The sequence below is a fragment of the Carettochelys insculpta genome, chromosome 7 (assembly GCF_033958435.1).
Source record: "Carettochelys insculpta isolate YL-2023 chromosome 7, ASM3395843v1, whole genome shotgun sequence".
NCBI classification, from domain to species: domain Eukaryota; kingdom Metazoa; phylum Chordata; order Testudines; family Carettochelyidae; genus Carettochelys; species Carettochelys insculpta.
The window spans coordinates 38,992,004-39,007,306 of record NC_134143.1 but is presented as its reverse complement, the minus strand read 5'-3'; the positions used below and the strand labels follow the sequence as shown (position 1 = coordinate 39,007,306).

Sequence of the window (15,303 nt, the reverse complement as noted above, 5' to 3'; positions counted from 1 at the left end):
CCTGCTGGGACTCCTCAGCTGCGGTGTCCAATGTGGCCTTGTGGGAGGAGGTGTCCCGGGGGCCCAGGATGGCCCTGAGCTCCCTGTAATAGGGGCAAGTAGCGGGGGCAGCCCCAGACCGGCTGGCCAAGTCCCAGGCCCGGGTGTAACCCTGTTGCAACTCCTTCACCTTGCTCCGGACTGGATCCAGAGTGCGGGCAGGGTGACCCTGGGCAGCCAGGTCCTGGGCCAGTTGGGCGAACACTTCCGCATTCTGCTGCTTGCTCCCCATTACCTGGAACACCTCTTCCTCACCCCAGAGCCCCAGCAGGTCTCGGAGCTCGGCCTCTGACCAGGAGGGGCCCTCCTGCTTTTTGGCCCACGACCCCCGTTTGGCTGCCAGGGGTGCCTGGGTCCCCTCGGGGGGGAGCCCTGGGGGCACGCAGGGGGCTGGCTGGATGTCATGGTGCTGGTTGGGATGTTCAGGGCCTCTGAAGAGTGTGCAGGGCTAGCACGTGTGTGAGCTGCTGCCTGCATGCTCTCAGCTTCCTGCCACAGGAAATCCGGGTACGTGGTGCTTTAAGGGCTGCTGCGTGTGGTGATCATAAAGCCCCGCAGGGGCTGGACAGCACGTCTCAACCCCTCAGCTGATTGCCGCCATGGAGGATCCCACTATTTCGAATTAGTGGGATGCGGATCGTCTACACATGCCCTACTTCGACATGGAACGTTGAAGTAGGGTGCTATTCCCATCTTCGGATAGAAATAGCAATTTCAATGTCTTGCCGCCTAACATCGATTTCAACGTCGAAATAGCACACAGCGCATGTAGACACAACACATGCTATTTCGACATTGTGCCTGCTACTTTGAAGTAGCCAGCTAGCATAGATGCCCTATTTTTTATATGCATTCTGGTCACACAACTATTTTATTATGGCTGTGCTAGTCAGGAAGCTAGTGTATTATTATTATGCACATAACTGGTCAGACACCTATTGCTTAATATGTGCTCTTCATTGACTTTACATCAGTTATATTGTGCGGCTTTTGGCTAGGATACAGTATATTGCAATTGTACAAAATTTAAGATTTTGACAAGAGGGCTGGCGTAGGGATATGAAGGAGAGTAAAGGAAGACAAATGTTTTTCACTAGTTCATCTTTCAGTCTTCACAAAACATTACACTGTAGATGTATTTACAAGGCATGGACAATTTTTATTCAAGGCAAGACCCACTCAGACCTTTCTTTTTAGTTTTATTTAGCTTACATTGCTAAAACAGAAGATAAGTTCAGTAAAATGTTATCTTTTTACCCCTACTTTGTTTAACTTATCAGGTGGTACTGCAGAAATCAAACAGCTGAAGCAGTACATTGTAAAGAAACAAATAATGTTTCTTGATGGCGGCTGTATAAAATGTTAGAGAGTTTGACGCTGTAACCTTCAATCCACTCTCATTCACCAAGTTAAACCCCATCTGTAACAACTATGTCCTTTAAGCTGCGTCTACACGTGCACGCTACTTCGAAGTAGCGGCACCAACTTCGAAATAGCGCCCGTCGCGTCTACACGCGTCGGGCGCTATTTCGAAGTTAACTTCGACGTTAGGCGGCGAGACGTCGAAGTCGCTAACCTCATGAGGAGATAGGAATAGCGCCCTACTTCAACGTTCAACGTCGAAGTAGGGACCGTGTAGACGATCCGCGTCCCGCAACGTCGAAATTGCTGGGTCCTCCATGGCGGCCATCAGCTGGGGGGTTGAGAGATGCTCTCTCTCCAGCCCCTGCGGGGCTCTGTGGTCCCCGTGGGCAGCAGCCCTTAGCCCAGGGCTTCTGGCTGCTTCTGCGGCAGCTGGGGATCTATGCTGCAGGCACAGGGTCTGCAACCAGTTGTCAGCTCTGTGTATCTTGTGTTGTTTAGTGCAACTGTGTCTGGGAGGGGCCCTTTAAGGGAGCGGCTGGCTGTTGAGTCCGCCCTGTGACCCTGTCTGCAGCTGTGCCTAGCATCCCTATTTTGATGTGTGCTACTTTGACGTGTAGACGTTCCCTCGCTGCGCCTATTTCGATGTTGGGCTGAGCAACATCGAAGTTGAACATCGACGTTGCCGGCCCTGGAGGACGTGTAGACGTTATTCATCGAAATAGACTATTTCGATGTCGCAACATCGAAATAAGCTATTTCGATGTTGGCTGCACGTGTAGACGTAGCCTTAATGTCAGAAAACTACAGAGATTTTTCAACTCTTTTCCTTTTATCAAAACCAGAGAAATGAGGATTACATTAACAACAGCAAATGTGCCCAGCCTGGAATTATGTCATCAAATAGGAAATGTGAATTTGGGGTCTGAGTCAGCCGAAGACAGAAATATTTTGGGAAAAAAATGCTTCATCCTTGGGGATGCATCTGATGAAGTGGATTTTACCCACAAAAGCTTATGCCCAAATAAATCTGTTAGGCTATGTCTACACTAGAATTTTGTTGACAAAACTAACAGATTGTCCACACTAAAAATGTGTTGTCAACATACTGTTGACCAAACTCAGCATTTTTGTCGACAACCTTCTGCCTCTCTCCGATGAGGCAGAATGGCTTTCTTGACAGAATCGGTCAACAAAAATGCTATGTGGATGCTCCATGGGGCCCTCTTGCAATAGACAGGGCTTCGGGGTCACTGGGTAGCCCTGCATGCTGTGCTTCCAGTTGGCCGTTCTGTTGAGAAAGCAGCTGGGCAGTCCTACCGCTCTCCGTGAACAAAGCAAATCTACAGAGCAATCTGCTTTTGTGTGTGGATGCACTCTATCGACATTAGTTTTGTTGAAAGATATCTTCCAACAGTAATGTCTGTTGAGATTGCTGTAGTGTAGACATAGCCAGTCTTTAAGGTGCCACACCACTCCTTGTTGTTTTAAACTTATTTATTGGGTTATTAAATGTTATGCTTGTTTTCTTGGTAGTCCATCGTGTCCGATGATGATGTCTTGAGTTTGCACAGGCTCATTGGTTGTGGCTTTCTCAGCTCCCTGCACTTCTCCTGCAGCTGCCTTAGAGAGAAGACCATGTCAACGGTAGACCTCTCTGCGCGGAATCCGCACTGCGATTCAGGGTACACCCTCTCAGCAATCTCCTGGAGTCTGCCAAGGATGAGGCGAGCGAACAGTTTACCAGTGACGCTTAGGAGGGAGATTCCACGGTAGTTGTTGCAGTCGCTTCTGTCTCCTTTGTTCTTATACAACGTTACAATGTTAGCATTGCGCATATCCTGTGGAACCTCACCCTCTTTCCAGCACAGGCACAGTAGCTCATGTAGGGGTTCCAGGAGTGTGTCTGCGGCACATTTGATTACCTCTGGTGGTATACCATCCTGACCAGGGGCCTTTCCTGCTGCAATGCTGTCGATGGCTCTCTTCAGTTCATCCACAGTCCGTTCTTGATCCAGTTCGTCCATTACTGGTAGGAGCTTGACGGCATCGAGGGCTGTGTCAACCACAACGTTCTCACGTGAGTACAGCTCGGAGTAGTGCTCAACCCAGCGCTCCATCTGTTTGGCTTTGTCAGCAATGACTTCACCAGATTTGGATTTCAGAGGTGCCATCGTGTTCTGTGTGGGTCCTAATGCATTCCTCATACCCTCGTACATTCCTCTGAGATTACCAAAGTCGGCACAGGTCTGGATGCTGGTGCATAGCTGGAGCCAGTGGTTGTTGGCACAGCACCTGGCTGTCTGCTGTACTGTTCTTCTGGCCTCTCTAAGTGCTTCCTGGGTACTCTGGCTCGGTGAGCGTTTGTACTCCAGGAGTGCAGCGCGCTTCTTTTCAATGACTGGAATCATCTCATCGGAGTTAGCTTTGAACCAGTCGTTTGTGTTTCTAGCTCTTCTTCCAAACACCGACAAGGCCGTGTTGTAGACTGTATCCCTCAGATGTTGCCATTTGTATGTTGCATCGGCACCCCCTGGGCCGCTGCGCAGATTTTCCTGGAGGGTCTCTCTGAACTTTTCAGCTTTCTCCGAGTTTGCCGTCTTTCTGGCGTCAATGCGGGGCCTTCCAGCAGGTTTAGAGCAGTACAGCTTCTTGGGTCTCAGCTTGAGCTTGGAGCAAACTAGCGAGTGATCTGTATCACAGTCAGCACTATGATAGCTGCGTGTCAGAAGGATGTTTTTGAGGTTATTACACCTAGTGATGACCACATCTAGTTGATGCCAGTGCTTCGAGCGTGGGTGTCTCCACGACACTCTGTGCTGTGGCTTCGTTTGGAAGAATGTGTTTGTGATGCACAGAATGTGGTATGTGCAAAGTTCTAGGAGACGCTGTCCATTGTCATTCATTTTTCCCACACTGAAGTGTCCTAAGCAGGAATGCCATGAGGTCCAGTCAGCTCCAACTCTTGCATTGAAGTCACCCAAGACGTACAGTTGTTCATGAGCAGGTATTTGCGCTACAGCAGCACTACCAAGGCCTTTGACTTGGTCAGCAGGGATGGTCTGTTCAAACTGCTCCACAAGATAGGCTGTCCTCCACGGTTACTCAAGATGATCCAGTCGTTCCACGAAGACATGAGAGGAACCATCCAATATGACGGCGCATTATCAGATGCTTTCAGAATCAGGAGCGGCGTCAAACAAGGATGCGTGCTTGCTCCGACATTGTTCGGGACCTTCTTCGCACTCCTCCTGAAGCATGCCTTTGGATCTTCAACAGAGGGCATCTTGCTGCACACAAGATCTGATGGGAAACTGTTTAACCTTGCAAGGCTGAAAGCTATGTCTAAGGTGCGAGAAGTCCTCATCAGAGACGTGCTGTTCACAGACGATGCTGCTATGGTGTCTCACATAGAAGACCAGCTTCAAAAACTACTGGATCAGTTCTCCAAAGCGTGCAAGGACTTTGGGCTTACCATCAGCCTAAAGAAGACAAACGTACTCGGTCAGGATGTTGCTGAATCCCCATCAATCAGCATTGATAACTATACGTTAGAGGTCGTCCACGAGTTCGTTTACTTCGGATCCACCATCACTGACACCCTGTCGTTGGACACTGAGCTAAATAGGAGGATTGGAAAAGCAGCCACAACTCTGTCCAGACTCAGCAAGAGAGTGTGGAATAACAACAAGCTGTACACTCACACCAAAATGCAAGTCTACAGAGCCTGCATCCTCAGCACCCTCCTTTATGGCAGCGAGACTTGGACCCTGTATGCCTGCCAGGAAATGAGGCTGAATATCTTCCACTTGCGCTGCCTCAGGCGCATCCTTGGAATATCATGGAAGGACAGAGTGACCAACACCTCCGTCCTCGAGCAAGCTGGAATCCCAACCATGCACACCCTCCTCAGGCAGCGTCGGCTCCGCTGGCTTGGCCATGCCCACAGGATGAATGATGGAAGGATTCCAAAAGACATCCTGTATGGTGAGCTAGCCTCTGGCAAAAGACCTCCCGGACGCCCCCAGTTGCGCTACAAAGATGTCTGCAAGAGAGACCTCAGAGAGGTAGACATCGAGCTGGACAACTGGGAAGAACTAGCAGATGACCACAGCAGATGGAGGCAGGGGTTACACAAGGGCCTTCAGAAGGGTGAGATGAAGATCAGACAGCTAGCAGAGGAGAAGCGAGCGCACAGAAAGCACAATAAGGACTTGCCAGACACCCACTACATCTGCAAGAGATGCAGCAAGGACTGTCACTCTCGTGTGGGTCTTCATAGTCGCAATAGACACTGTAAATGAAGTCCTCAATTGAAACTTTAAAGGGCGCGATCCATAGTCTATGCAGACAGAAGGATGCCTACTACTACTACTACTATTGGTTGTGGAGTCACATGTGACTGAGGAGTCCAAGCCTGAACCACACAGGCGTTCACAGTAGGGGCCAAGGAATTATCCTGGCTCTGTTGGTGTGGCTGCTGCTGTTACTTTCCTCCTCTCACAAGCATCAATCAGGCATATGTGTCACTGCTCTTCGAAGTTGTCATAAGCATCTGATACAAGAGCATGCCAGCCTGTTCGGTCTAGTGCATGCTGCTCTAGCTGCTTTGGATTTAATCCAGCATGAGCAGTGTTGGCCTTCATGCAGTCTTTATACCTATTGTGAGGCCCATCTTGATTCCTTTTGCCTTGGAAGAGTTCACCATAAAGGAGTTGCTCAAGGATTCTTGACTCCTCCATTCATGTGACATGCCTTGTCCAATGAAGCTGGGCTTTCAGAATCATGGCTTCAGTACTTGTGGTTCCTGCTCTGTCAAGGACTTTCAGGTTTTGATTCTGTCCTGCCATCACATGTGCAGTATTGACCTCAGGCTGCATGTGTGGAAGCGCTTCTGCAGTTTCACGTATTTTCTGTACAAGATTCAGGTTTCACATCCATACAGGAGACTGGTCAGGACTACAGCCTTGTACACTTTCAGTTCAGTAGAGTGTCCGATATTGTGCTGATTCAACACTCGTTCTCTCAGACATCCTAGTGCCTGGTTGGCCTTGCAGATCCCAGCATTGATTTCTTTGTCAAGGGAGCCATTATTGGCTATCACACTGCCGAGGTACTTGAACTTGTCCACTGTTTTTAACTCTGTTCCTTCAATAGAGATTGAAGTAGGGAGAGCAGCAGATCCTGGAGCAGTCTGAAACAGTATCTTGGTCTTTCCTAGGCTGATGGTCAAACCAAAGAGGCGAGTGGCTTCAGCAAACTTGTTGTCTATAAGCTGGAGATCAGATTCCTTGTGTGCTGTAAGTGCACAGTCATCAGCAAAAAGGGCTTCAAGGATGAGCCTCTCAAGCATCTTGGTTTTAGCATTCAAATGACAAAGGTTGAAAAGTGATCCATCGAGCCTGTACTTTATGTAGACTCCATGCTCCAGATCCCTAACTGCACGGCTGAGGACACGTGTGAAAAAGAGGTTGAATAGTGCTGGGGCCAGCATGCACCCTTGCTTCATGCCATTGGATATCTCAAATGGATCCAAGGGCTTGCCATTCGAAAGAACAAAGCCAGTCATGTCATCGAGAAGCCGGCTTATGAGGTTAAATTGAAAATTTCAGCAGGGATGCCATCCATCCCAAGGGCTGTGCCAGAGCTGGTCTGGCTGATTGCCTTTTTGACCTCATCCATTGTAGCGGGGCAGGTCAACCTGGTCTATTGTGGGTTTCTGAGGGATCTGGTCTAGGGCTGCAGGGTTGACAATGGAGGGCCTGTTCAAAAGGTTGCTGAAGTGCTCTTTCCACCTATCGTTGATGCTGCTCTTCTCCCTCAGGAGGGTCATGTCATCTGCAGACAGAAGAGGTGTAATATTTGGCTTTGAAGGTCCATATACAGCTTTGATAGCACTGAAGAACATCTTGGAGTTCTTGGTGTCAGTGTAGTATTGGACTTCATCAGCTTTTCTCTCCCACTACTCATCTTGCATTTTGCAAAGTGCAGTCTGCGCCTGACTCCGAAGGTGCTTGGAACGGTCATGTTTGGAGATTGAGGACTGATCGTTTTGCCATACCAGAAACGCATTCTGTTTTTCCTCTAAGATCTTCATGATGGTCTCGTCATTTTCTTCAAACCAGTCTTGAACTCTCTTTTTTTAGTCCTAGTGTTGACTCGGCTGACTCAGTCACCAGGGTTTTAAACTGGTCCCACTTTTGTGTTGGGTCTCCAGTCAGAGGTCCATGGGATGTCAGTACATCATCAAGGCAGGCAGCAAATTGCTCACACTGACCAATATGTTGCAGCTTCCCAGTGTTGAAGGAGGGTCTGACAACCTTCAGCTTCTTGTGGTGCAGTGGTGTGATGTGTAGCATAAAGAGATACGACAAGTCTGTGATCAGTCCAGCACTCAGCTCTCCACATGGCCCTGGTGATTTTAACATCACGATTGTCCTGCCTGTGACTGGTGACATAGTCAATCAGGTGCCACTGTTTTGATCTCGGGTGCATCCATGTGGTCTTGTATTTATCAGCCTGCCTGAAGAGAGTGTTGGTAATTGTCAGGTCATTTTCTGCACACAAGCTCAGCAGAAGAAAGCCATTGACATTTATGTTACCAGCACCCCTTTCTAGCTCCTACAGGCCTTGCTGACTCTGCCGTTGAAGTCACCCAACAGTAGAAGCTTGTCATTAGGAGGAGTTGCTTTCACAAGACGGTTAAGGTCATCACAGAAACTCTCTTTTGCTTCACCACTGCTGATTAGAGTGGGGGCGTAAGCGCTGATGACTGTAACATGGCAACAGGGGTTGAGAGGGAAGCAGAACTTGATCAAATCCTCACTGATGCAAGTTGGTTGGTCAGGAAGCTGGAGCAGAAGTGATGTTTTGATGGCAAGTCCCACTCTGTGGATTCTGTCTTTTTTTTCTGCCTGCCTTTCCAGAAGAAGGTGTAACCTCCTTTCAGTTCACAGATGGATCCTTCCTCTGCAAGTCTGGTTTTGCTCAGGGCAACTATATCAATGTTATAATGTTCCAGTTCTCTTGCTATGAGGGCTGTTTTCTCAGGCCTCATAGTGTTCTGCCTGTCCAAGAGGGTGCGAACATTCCACGCTCCAAATATCTTTCTTTTTACTGTTTTTCGACCGCTGTGAGAGTAAAACTGCCAGCTGTGGCACGCTGGCCAGTTTGGTTGAGACAAGCAATTTTTGGGACACCTTTTCTAGTCCCCTCCCTCATTTGAGGGTGAGCAGTTCTGTTCCTATAAAGGCCTGCTCAGTTGCCTGGGATGTTGCCAAACTCCTCTGTTGTTGCGGGGTCAGAGTTGAGCGACCAAAGTCCACAGGCTGCCTGCATGCAGGTGTGGAACTGACTCCCAGTTGTTACCTCCACCTCTCACTTTGCCCCTCACCCCCATCGCCCCAGGACATTGAAGTAAACAGAAGATGTAGAAGAATAAAGTAAAGTTGACTGATTTAAGAGATGAGAATGTGTAAAGAACCTGTGCAGGAGAATGTTTAAAAGTGGAAAAGCCATTGCACAGGGGCAGTTCCACTCTCTTGACCTCAGAAGCCTGGTTCCAGTGCTACAAAAAGTTATCACGGCTGGAGACTACCTAGGTTGCAGTGGATGGCCATGCCATCTTTGGTGCCTTGTCATGACCTTCACTCTCCACAGTGTTGCTGAGTTGCCTTCCTGTTCATTGGATCTCGCTGTTGATTTCATCTGTCCAGTCCACCAGAGCTGACTTTGCATGCTGGGACGGGCAAGTCCTGATCTCACCAAAGGTTTCAGACTTGTCAGCTATCCTCACCTGGTTTAGTGCACCTGTCAAAGTGGTTTATCGGGGTGTGGCCGCTTCACATGCTACACCTTCTTGGAGCCACAGGTGAGAGCTGAGAGCCAGGTGGGGACCAAAGGTGCACGACTGCCCCTGAAGAGACATGACAAGTCCCTCACACCAGGGGTGCTACCCCTCCCTGGACACCCCATACACGCTTGTAATCATACAATTATTGCATTCTTAGTAGAAAACTGCTGCATCTTCAGTTGGAACAATATTTCATTCACATTTAAATTAGCTAGGTAAAGATCCTCTGCTTGTGAAAATTATTTTAACTCCACTGAAGGTAATGGAGCTAAGACAAGTTACATGCGCTAAGGATCTATCCCAAACTATGTCAGAAGCCAGTTAGATGGATTCCACAAGCACACTTCAAGCTTTCTCCATGTGACAAAACACAGCTCAAACATAAATCATCTTGGTCTTAAAGAGATTTATGTACATGCTTACCACTATGAGCATGAGGAACACCAATAAAGTTGAGAGTACTTGCGCATAAAGTTAAGGGTGTGTTGCATGATCAGAAACATATTAAAAAATTATGTACCTCTAACTGCATGTTCTCAGAAGATTAATTGATCTATGTGAAGTAACTTGCACTAAAAAGGAAACATCTGCATTGCATTAGGTAAGCAGTATGTTGGTACATAAAATACACGCTAGAACCGAGGACTCACTGTTGCGGGAGGAGGGGAACATTCCCAGCCCTATCACTTACTTCCTGTGTGAGCATCAACAACTGATTTTACCTCCCTGGGCTTAGATTTTATTTTAAAGCTGCACAGCGCGGCTAGTAATCGATGCCAGGCGCGCTGCGCAGCAAGCGGGAGCGGAATTCTGCTACAGCTCCGCCCCGGTTTAAAGTGGAGGCCTTTCATTCATTTCCACGGGGCATACGGCTAGTCCAGCAGCACTTGCACTGTTTGAATATGACCGCATACGGCTTAGGTTGACACGATTTTTATATCGAACAATGCGCCATTGTTACTGGAGAAGGAGGCCTCCGGGGCGGGGTGTGGGCACCTGGGAGGCGCTGCGGACAGTATACGCCAGGGGACCGCCACGGGGCCCCGCAGCCAAACGGCGAGTGGCGAGGCGGCGCTACTCGCCAGCAGCGCGACAGGCCTCGCTCGGCGGGACAAGGACATGGCGCCTTTTGGCGGCGAAGGGAAACGGGGCCACTCGCGCAGTCTATGAGGCGGCACCGAGCGACCAGCCGGCCCGTGCTCAGTGGGGCCCGCCGGCAGCTCTCCCCGGGCAGCCGCCGGGCTAGCGCAGGCTACCCGCCCTCCGTGCTGGCGGAGGCGCACCACGAGGGCCGAGGCTGTGCGTCCCCATTACGGCACTGGCCAGGCGGAATCTTCGTGCCGGGCCTCCTGCTGCCGGGCCGGGGGAGGCAATTAACTGGCACTCGCCGCCGGCTGCTTCCTTCCTGCGGGCGCGCGCCGGAACCCATCGCCTCACGCTCCTGCCTAGGCCGGGGTGAGTGTCCCGCGCGGAGCCTGTTCTGGCCCCCCGTGGGCCTGCGGGCCGGGCAGGAGCATGGGGAAGTCCTAGGGGGGATTTCCGCACGTGCTCGCGCTTCCTGCGGGCCCGCGCGCTGCCTGGGGAGCCGCTAGCGCCCGGGGCTGGAGAGGGAGAAGAGGCTTCCTGCCCGCCGGTCCCCATTGTGCTGCGTCGCTCGGGGTTCACCCTCATCACTCGCCACTGCTGCGCTCCCCCCGCCCCGCCCCGCCCCGCTCATTTTCCCTCCAGGCGCTACTGCTCCTGGCCCTGCTCTCCTACTGCGCCGCCGCCTCCCCCCACAGTCCAGTTAGCGCCCCTCGCTCAAGCGTACCGGCGATGTTGCCCTTCAGGGGGAGGCCGTAACGTCGTGTCCCTATAGACTCCTCTGTCCGCAGTTTTAAAAGCCTTTTACACTCCGGAGTCCCCTCAGTACCCCGTGAGTCCCCTCAGTACCCCGTGTCTCGCCTTGTTTGCACGTGTGTAACTGAGACCTGTACAGATCAGAGTCGTACAGGAGATCTGCAGCTGAGCTAGGACGTCTCCTGCCTGCCACTGTTGTGTTTTCGTAGTTTATCCATTGTGGTGTGTGAGCCTTAGGCCCATAGCGGTTATCAGCCTATGATGCTCACCCTGGTTGGGAGGAGCCTACCTGTTGTTCCTTGTGAGACTCCTTTAGCTCTTGAGAGCCCACACCCAAATACTAAAGAAAGGGGCTGGTGTGAGCTCCTCCTTTTCTTAGGGTTTCCTTCAAAGGTTCTTATAAACTTATAGCATGGTCTTTCGATTTAACTGCAATAAACTGTAGGAACTAATCGATACATAGATGATGCCATTGCACTCAGATAGAAATGAAATCCAGTAGTTGAGTGTTGTGTATTGTAATTCAAATGTTAGGACTTTTGTTGTTCCTCTGACATACATGCGACATCAGATTTCCAGTTATAAACTCCCTGTATAATACAGGGAAGCTTTCTTGTGTTGAACAAAATATTCTGGGTTTAGATTTTACCCAAAGGTGATCCAGTGATTTCATGCATGTGTAGAATAAGAGCAAAATTTGATTTGACAGTTTTCAGCTGAGGAGAGTGAAGGGGAAAATAACCTTATTTTAAAAAAACCCTCTCTCCAGATTTTTTTTTTCCTTTTTTAAATATGTCATGAAAGCTGGAGCTAGAAAGCTGAAATTGGCATGGAAATACAGTAAACCCTTGAAATGCCAGAGGTTGAAATATGCTGGTCAGTCTCCTGAGCCCTGCAATCAGCAGGGAGCCAGAAACCAGGCTGCCACCTGGTTTCCATCTCCCCTGATTTGTGTGAAATTTGAGTTAGGTGGGGGTTGTGAGGAACACCATCCCTGCGTAACTTGGAGGTCTACTGTAGGCCTTACAGAAATTCTGTAAGGGTTCAGAAAAAAAAAGTTTTGATTCAACTGAGTAATTAGAATTAAAAATCAACATGGTCCTATGTACTATAGTATTTTGGGTTGTATACCACTTCCTTAGTACTTTTTTTTTTCTGACAGTCTAAGCTGAGTTAGTATAGCTAATTTTAACTGGTTAATGCACATACATGCTTCTTCATAGTGATTGATGAAAAAGCAATTCTTCTGTGGAGCCCATTTTTAAATATGAATTGACAGAATTTTCTAGAACGTTACATATTTTTTCCCTGACTAAAATGAACATTCAAAAGTAATGGCTCTTTGCATAGAATGGTAGTTTGTGCTACTGTAGCTGCCCTATAGTGTATTTGACACTGGGGAGATTGTCTGGGGGAGAGTCCCAAGAGATGTGCCAATAGGTAGTATGCAGTTGGGTTATTTGTTAGTCTGTAGGGTGCCACAGGACTGCTGATTGTTTTTGCTGGATAGTATAGAAGCATTAAAGGTGTGCTGCAACCTCCTCCAATCTTGCGACCTCTTGCTGTCCTTTGTGTGACTTTTGAGTCTTTGCACGCAGTATTGCCACAATACAAATACATTGATAATTATAGCAAATGAAACAAAAACTGGATGGAGATATGACTCACTTTGTAGTATATGCTTTTTTATCTTTATGTAATAGTAGACTGTAACTTAATGAAGACTTCCATTATAAAAGAGCATGGCTGTCCTGTTCTGGAATTAGAATTTGGGATATTAAGGGGTTATATTTAAGTGGTATTGATTCTGAAGACTTGATTACTAATGATTTTGGCACTCGTACTTGATGGTTAGAAATGCTCTGATGGCATTCCAAGAGGAGGTTGTGAAGTAGGTATGTTTGAGCACTCTCACTTAGTCCATGGTGTGTCCTGAAGCCACTTTGGGAGTAGAAAATGTCTGCAAGAGTTTGAGGTGAGGTGGTTACTAGCATGCTTTGTTATGTGATAATAGCTCAGAGGCCATATTTATGGATCAGCTTTCCCATTGTAGTAGATACTGTACCAGTACAGCAAAGATGTCCCCTGATCTAAAGAATTCAGAATGTACCAGGAGAATAGCAAAAGAAGAAAGAGGAAGGCTGCAGCAAAAAAGCACCCAGCTATTATATGTACTTACATATTGAAAAGGTGAATATTTGTTCTTGTGCAGATACCCAAGGAGAGTCAAGAATTTTTTTTAATTATCAAACAAATTATGCCTTTGGAAAGGAAGAGAAACCAGAGCAGTTGCTTAGTTACAGGCTTGTTGTACAGGTAGGCAGAAAAGAAAATTAAAATAAGTAATTAAAATGCAGCCACTGGTAAAACAACTTTCTTAGGACTGAGCCTTTGATTAACTGCTCTTGGTCAGTGAATTGACAAAAAAATCTACTTAAAATACATTAGGCAAAAGATCTTAAAATGGTTTAGAAAAATTAACAAAACCAGTTTAAAGCTTAAAAGCTGTTCTGACTGTGTAGTATTTTATTGCATTTGATTTGATCATGCAACAAGTTGTTAAATGAACATTTTAGTAATGAGTCTTTAGTATTGGGTGAATATTTTTACTCATGTTAAGTCAACAAACTAGGTTTATCAAAAATCAGGCTTTGTCTCCTGTGTGAGTACATATTTGGGTGTTTAAGAGTAGAATATTCCTAAAAATAATGACTTTAAAAGAAAATGAAATGATTGGTATTAGAACATGTTAACCAGCTTTAACACTCAATTGGTAGGCATTAAAATGCAGTATTTTTATTCTAGCCTGCTCAGTCCATGCATGGCATTCAGACAGAAGAGAATGGCACTGCTATTTTAACAGAAGCTCATGATCTTTGCTTGTATGACTGAATAGCAGCTAGGCAAGAGAAAAAAAGTAAGGGTACTTTTTGGTTCTAAATTTTCCAGTTTGGCTCTGACAGCTCAGTTTGAAAATCAGCCATGGATAAGGAGAAATGGCTCATGTTGCCAAAGGATCTCTTAGTCACCCTAGACCTAAAAAAGGAAGGCAGTCAGTGACTACGGAGATTGTGTCTCTCCTACTTCAGTGGCATATAGTCCTCAATACCTAAAAATTAGATTGACCAATGTACCCTGCTCAGAGCTGTGAAAAATGTTGCAATCTTTCTGATGCTGTTGAGATTTCCCATAGTGGAGAAGCACATAGGTCACCAGACAAATTCTAGTGCCCTAGCCTTCCACCTGTTAGAGAGGTGTATTACCTAAAGTCAATGGAAAAACCCATTCTGTTGTTGTAGGGGGTGTGCTGGTGTGCTGTGCACAACTGCGGCACCATAGTTGTGCTGCTGTAATGCGATCATGCCCATGGATTGTATCTTTCCACTGTCTAGCTCCTAATCTGATATTTAAATACATTTTAAGACCAGGAGAAATTTAGTGCTTCTCTGTATGGTGTACCATCTAGAAAGGCTGCATGGCCTAAAAAAGGAACAAGGGCTGGCTTCAGAGAAACCAATATAGAAAAGAGTTAAGTCTACTACAAAGCCGCCATTTACAGCCTTCTGGGAAACTCTACTAATCAAGACTACAGCTGTCTTGTAATGGACTCAGACAGTGTTTTACTTTCTAATGCCCAAACATGGAATATAGATCTTAAAAATAGGGCATTGAGTCATGAGATACACACAATAGTAGTAGATGAAGAAGGTTGAAATAACGTGTTGCATCTTTCTTTTAACAGTCCGGTTGTCTTCCTTGTCTTTTGAGTCAACAGTTTTTATATATCAGTAAATCATAGCAACAAAAACAGCAGGCCTGGATAGGAATGGGGTAAACTGGGAAATAAAATGTTGTGTGTCCCTGTTAGTAAGATGTTGTGTGATTGAAAGGAATTAACATTTTTAGTGAACAGCTTTTCTGAAATGAGGACCTTGTTGAATATCTTAAAACATAGAAGCAAGGGTACAACTTACTGTGGTTGTCTTTTATGCCTCTAACGGAAGTGCGAATGAAACCAGATGTTGACTACACTATACATTTAACCCTCTCCACTCTAATGTTTGGGATTCTGTTTCCAGTTCGAGGACAAGTTTATTTCATACCTATTAGAAATGTGCCCTTTTACTAGTTGCATCTGGAACGAAACTAATGTACCATGAAAATTCATAGTCGCCTGCTCTACTTCTGTAAAAATAGAAGATATAAATATT

General features: G+C 47.2%; 1 protein-coding gene across 3 annotated transcripts in view; it reads left to right on the top strand.

Moving 5' to 3' along the window:
- The first annotated feature begins 10,338 nt into the window (after window positions 1-10,338).
- ATAD1 (ATPase family AAA domain containing 1) overlaps window positions 10,339-15,303 on the top strand; it is a 30,666-nt gene continuing 25,701 nt past the window's right edge. Inside the window, exon 1 of one of the 3 annotated variants that reach the window (XM_074999521.1) lies at window positions 10,339-10,708. The gene's annotated coding sequence lies outside the window, so the exon portion shown is untranslated. Of the gene's footprint in view, window positions 10,709-13,154; window positions 13,283-13,312; window positions 13,409-15,303 lie in introns of those variants that run through there. The other 2 variants (XM_074999522.1, XM_074999523.1) reach the window with 2 other exon arrangements.